This window comes from Hibiscus syriacus, unplaced genomic scaffold, assembly GCF_006381635.1.
Source record: "Hibiscus syriacus cultivar Baekdansim isolate YM2019G1 unplaced genomic scaffold, ASM638163v2 tig00000546_pilon, whole genome shotgun sequence".
Lineage (NCBI taxonomy): Eukaryota > Viridiplantae > Streptophyta > Magnoliopsida > Malvales > Malvaceae > Hibiscus > Hibiscus syriacus.
This window is the reverse complement of record NW_024061799.1, coordinates 34290-40591: the sequence shown is the minus strand read 5'-3', so window position 1 is coordinate 40591 and position 6302 is coordinate 34290. Positions and strand designations below refer to the sequence as shown.

The window sequence follows — 6302 nt, the reverse complement described above, 5'->3', positions numbered from 1 at the left end:
GATTAACTCTGAGAATGTCCTCGGACGTTATTCGGGACAGAATTATTATTAGTCTTATACCCAGGGTTTACAACGTTGAAGCTGATACCCTTGCCAAAAGTGTTATATTTTAGGCTCTATATTGTTTGGTTTTGTTCTTTTTTCTTCTCTGGTTTGTTGATGGAATGGGCTTATGGAATGATTTCTTTCATTCCCTTTCATGCTGTCAGTTTAGCTGGGTTTGTGATTGATCAGAATTGTTGTTGTTGATTTTATGTGTTTGCGTGTTGAAGGGAAATCTGTTTACAGTTGACTTTGTTGGAAGAGGCTACCAGCAGAAGGTGGATTGACGTTGATTCAAAGATGGTGGTGATCCCCGCAGAGACGTTTCTGTATGAAACCGGTTGCTTTCTTAGCGTATATACAAGGGGTCTTATAGTGGATAATGGAATTGGGGGCTCTGTCTTGTTTTCGTTCCTATTTCCGTTGCTCTCCCAGTGTAAAGGGGTGATATTGTTCATATTGCTATCGTGTTTCAGTTGGGGTTTGGAACTAGTATTTCCTTGTCGGTTCTGAAAACATTTGTGTATGGATTTTTGACATGATGCTCTTTAATAATGCCTCGAGGTATTCTTTTTTTACTTCCGCTGTTTGACATTGAATTTCGATTTAACTCGAGTATGAAAGAGTTTTTTTAACAAGGTCCAACATATTTTAAAAAATTAATACCTAGCATATTGATTTCAATATTCAATTTGATAATACCCAATTTAAATTGAGGTTTTCATTTCGATATTCAATTTAAGAATCCTTTAACCAGTTTAAACTGAGAAATCAGACCAACCGCTCCATTACCATCCCCTATCCATGTAATTACGAATTTGATGAGCCAAATTAACAATTTTTGAGCTTACAAGTCTTATTTTAAATTATTTGAATTTCTATATAAATTTAATTATAATATTTATAATATTATGGTTTTTTCGAGTAAAGTTGAATTTACTCCTTCCTACATGTATATGAAGAAATAACCTCTTACTGAAATCCAAATCTAAGATACATTCCCTTACAAGTTTGCAATATTTTCACTCAAAATTTAGCAACATTTATATAAACCAAACCCCCAGCATTTATTGAAATTAAACTTGTTTCTGCAAGTCACACACTTTATTTCATGTCCCTTTATCTGGTCTATAGCTTGTGAATGGTTTCCATGTCACTTACTTCTTTCAGGCTCCCTTTCTCAACATGATCCCACCACTTGAACAAGAAATTTTCCACCACCAGTCTGAACCACGGCGACAGTTTCACTTCACCGCCATCAGCTTTCTGCAGTAACTCCTTCAGTTGATCACGGTTCATGTATTTAGCATCTGCTACCTCTTCCGGATTTGGGTGAACATTAACATCTCGGACAATGAATAGCAAGTAATCAACTGCACCATAAAGAACAGGTTCATACAATATCCACAAAATCGGGTCCAGAAATAGATGTGAAATGATTGCAACCCCAGCTATTGAAATGCATAATTTGTAAATTGCAAATTGTAGTAACTTTCCCCTTAATGCAAGATTCCAAAACTGTTTTTGCAGTTTAAAAAAGAAACGAAACGGAAGCTTAGTGAAGAATGTTATGCAGACAGAGTGGAAGTATTACGTTCATGCTCGCCCCATTTTCCGTCAGAAGGTGCCTTGTAAAGCATGCGACCCAGTGGGGTGAACTGATAAACGGGAATATCTTCAGCAGGAATACCAAGCTCATCCAAAAGCTTCCTTTGGGCAGCATTCCTCACCCCTGTGAGTAGATGATTAGAAAAGGAAATGGGAAAACGATCATCGGTCATGTTAGAAATAAAAAGTTTTTAACTGAAACAGGTGTAGAAGGTATATATACCAAGATGATTCTCTGTAATGAGCTCCGATTCACGATATAAAGGATGACTGCAACAAGTGTTGGTCCAGACGAGAGGAAATGTTACCTTCGTTGCAGATCGTTGCTGCCAAAGTACACAAAAGGAAAGGCATGTAAAGAAAACTTTCCTCATCAATTATTTACAAAGCATAACTATTGTGCATATGCATTGTATTCAATGTCAAATCTGGCATCAAGTTAGAAATTAAGAGTTTAGAGGATGCTGAAGAGTAAGATTTAGATAAAGGTGATAGCTATGGCTAAGAGCCTGAGAGCTTCGACAATATCCTATTTCCCCACATTTTTGTTTTATCTTTCTCATACTTTTGCATCACCCATTCCGGAGTTAAAAGCAACTGATCCTACAAAACTTGACCTCGTACTTATCAGCCTGTCTAACTTACTACTACTCTTACCAATTCTCTTTTTACTTTGGGGTTTAGTACTCGATAAAAATGGACAGATTTAGATGTCAAAATCATAACTTCCAATGAACTAAATGATAAAGAAAATGAGCTGAATACACTCACACCTCTTTTGACTGGTTAGTCTAATAACATGAGGTAAAACTTATTTAATACATATGTGGTAAAATATATGTAATAATAGTAGTACTAAAATAATTCACTGTTTCATAGGTAAAAATGTTGAGTAAATAGAACTAAGCTATTACATTATGAAATATCACTTTGTTCCTTGATGAAAAGAAAAAATTCTAATAACTCAAATATTTTTTTTCATCTTTAATAAAATATTTTAAAGTTTACTTTAAAATTATAGTTCCAAGTTTCATTTTTTGAAAAAAATGATATATTTATTGAACAAATTTTTTTTATAAAATTACATGCTAAAACTTTTCTAATTTTTATATAAATATGAAATCAAATTATTTCAAAAAAATTAATTAATATATTTTATAAAATACTTCATAAAATAAAACCCAAATAAGATTTGACATGTAATTTATGGAGATAATATACTTGAAAATTTTTGGAAGTTGAAATTATTGTGGAGAAGGAAAAAAGTAATTGTAAATTCATTTTTTGAGCAAGGTGACTCTTGAAAACATAAAAATTAGAGGAAAGAGAAACTCTCGTATAGAATTTTATAATCTCAACAAGCGTAAAAGGTTTTCCCAAGTTAAGGAATCTTAAGTGGTGCAATAGGTGTTGGGTTGACTTTTACAACCAAACCAGTGGCTAGTGTTAACTAGCGTGCTTAGGGCATATGATAATTTCAATACTCTACTTGATGAGATGTCAACGACGTACCTTATTGGATTCATATGTCATTAGAATGCCAAAGTTTGAAATAACAACAATTCTAAATATCTCAACTACCAATATTTTGTTGTGTTACCTGAAGGAGTAACTCATATTTTGTGTTAAACAAAAAATACACTAAATGCCCTATGCAGCATCTTTCCAGTTAAAATCTTTTCCCACAAATGACCTGTAAATTTTCAAGCCGATGTTAAGCGTGCAGAAATAAAGGAAATATAGTAAAGAAATTGATGGCATATAAAAAGAAGAGACATTCAAATGTCCCATGTATTGTCATAATAGAAACATGAGAAGAACTGATCTAAGTTAAAGCTAACATCCTTTAGTTCCTATAATGCAGCATCAAAGACAATCTACAAAATCCTGATTTAGGCCAGAGATTAAAGCATTTCTTTGATGTTCACTTCTTAAATCATAGGCAGAATAAAGGGCCCACATGCAAATGAAGTGATTCTTCTTAAAGCCTAATGAATAAACACAACAATTTTTCATGGAAAAAGCTCTTGCTAAATTTTGGTGCTAAAGGATTTTTCCAATGCTACAAAAGATATTTAAAAGCCATCAAATGAATTCTCTTTCAGCAGGTGCAGCCAATTGCATAAGGCTCCACTGTAGTAAGAAAGTTGTATAAACAAGCTTCTCCATCCTAAACAAATTGATAGATAATTACTGGGCCCACTGTATATGAAAGTCAGTTACAAATTAAATACCAGATCATCTTCTCCTTTTAAACACCAAAACAAAAATAATATGATTTCTACCGGTCAAGATAATTTGCCAACCAAAAAGTATTAACACTCAATGAATAAATCAATGAGCAATACACGTCAAAATCCACAGAGAGGATAGAAGACAAAAATATCAAATCAGGAGTGAATTCGTGCATTTGTTGCACATTTAAAATTCTTATACAAGAACCCATTTAGCGACTTCAATGGTTAAAGGAAGTGTTGTTCCTTAGAGGTCGTGGGCTCAAACAGCTGCCTGCAGGGTGTGTGTTGTCAATGGCTAAGAAAGATTCTAAATAGATACTACTTTGTAATCACCCCCATACTATTCAAAAAAAAATCTTATACAAAACTTTGCTTGCATGAAAAAAATGAAATAATGTCATAATTAAGTTAATAACCACTCTTATGACTGAATGGTTAATATAGCTATTAGGTCATCACAATAAAAAGAACTTCATTACACAATTAGATTATGCCATATGCAGTCAAAATAAATGCATTGGAATTTAGAAATGTTAAGTATGTTTGCGAGTGCGTGTGTTTGAGCATATAAAATTTAAAAAGACGAAAAAGATAATGCAGGCTAGGCCATTTTTACTTACAATTGTACTTAGATTCATGGCCAACAACATTATCACTCTCGTCCACTAGAATACATCTACAGGAAGATTGAAGCAAAGGGATATGTTAGTATTAAATACTAAATAGTATGCACTTCAAAAGAGCAGGATCAATGCAATGACCTCTGTAATTGCAAATCAAGAAGGGCTTCATAATAATACGGCCATAAACAAACTGTATGCTCAGTAAAATTTTAAACTTTGATTCGCGTAATAGAAAATATAAAATGTTGGTAATAGAAAGAGTTATCCTATACAATAACAGATACGGCAAATAGCGACCCACTACAACCAACCACTCCTGTATCACTATCACATTCCTCCTTCAATCCAATCCAGGTAAGGATACAAAGAACACAAAGAACTTCGATTAAAGAACAGAAAATCATTTTACGAAAACATGTAAAACAAAATAAAGAAAATAAACTACCCTGTTTTCATTCTTTTTCAACATTTTCAGTCACATTTTTTCCCTTTTTTATACACTATCGCTGTTGCCTTCGCATAAGGGTTCAAATAGAGAATATGGGGCTAGCTTGCAAAATCATCCTATTTATTTTTCACAATTGCCAGATGGGGATCCTCCTATTATATGAATAAAATCATGGGCATAGTATCGTATTTTCAAGATTTTTTTCCCATTTTACCAGATGTGTTGAAATAACTTTCAACATTAAATATACAAATATGGCTCAAAATTGAATAGCCTCTGATACAAAAGAAGTTCCCAATCAATTTCCCCTCAGTTACCAGGAAACGGAGCTCGCGGCGCCAACAATAAAACAAAAATTAACCATATATGGAGAGGTCACTGCTTTCAGAGGAATTACATAAGTTCCAGTTTTAGAAATCATTAAATCATATGTGTATACTCTACTTTCTAAAGCTTACTTGCATAGAACATTCATATATCTATAGTCTACTGTATACACAAGTATACGTGAAAATTAGATGTATGGATCAAAGAAATAAAAAGAAAATACACCGGGTTTCAAACAACAATTTATTAAAGAAGCTTTAAATACTGTAATGTTAGCCTTAAAATGATAACATATTTTTCCAACAGAGGAAAAGGAACTTAATAAACGCAGTTAACTTTATCTTCAACTTCCCATCCTTTCTCTTTCATTTTCTCGGTAACAGATCATAGGCATAGCAGCAAACAAAGGTCAATGGCAAAAACGTAAATAAAATCGAGAAAGGGGGGAGTTTGTAATCGGGAGAAAACTCACTCATCCTCAAACATGAGGCGTCTTTGGACAGCGTCCATGCCAGCGTCGGGAGCGTCACCCATGATGGCGGCAGCGGCGGCTGAAGCTTGGGAACGGAAAGTCGGGGAAACCTTCAAGGGAGGGGATCGAGGGGGAGGGAGGGGAAAAGAGGAAGAGGAAGCGATGCGAAAACGGGGAGTGGGAGAAGAGAAAAAGGAAGCAAGTGAACGAGAAAGTAAGAGGGCGGAGCAACTATTTAAAAGCATAGCCATTTCACATTTGGTCTCTGCTCCCAAAGGAATCCGCCAAATTGCTGGTCCTTGTCTTGCTGCGTTTCATTTCTTTATTACTCTGTATTCTTAATTTTAATATTTTTCTTTTGACTTCTGTTTTTACTAATTTATTTCATGACTTAATTATAAAATTATTACTACATTTTTAATTAGCATTTTAAAAGTATTAAGAAACTAAGAACATGGATTAAGTGTGATGGGATTATGGATCGACTTTTCACTTGAACTCCTCTCAATTTGATCCGGTTGACTTTCATTTTGAAAATTCAAGTT

General features: G+C 33.9%; 1 pseudogene; it reads right to left on the bottom strand.

Annotated features, from left to right (window-relative positions):
• Positions 1-999: 999 nt before the first annotated feature.
• Positions 1000-6069, bottom strand: LOC120208826 (annotated as a pseudogene).
• Between the last annotated feature and the right edge of the window lie 233 nt (positions 6070-6302).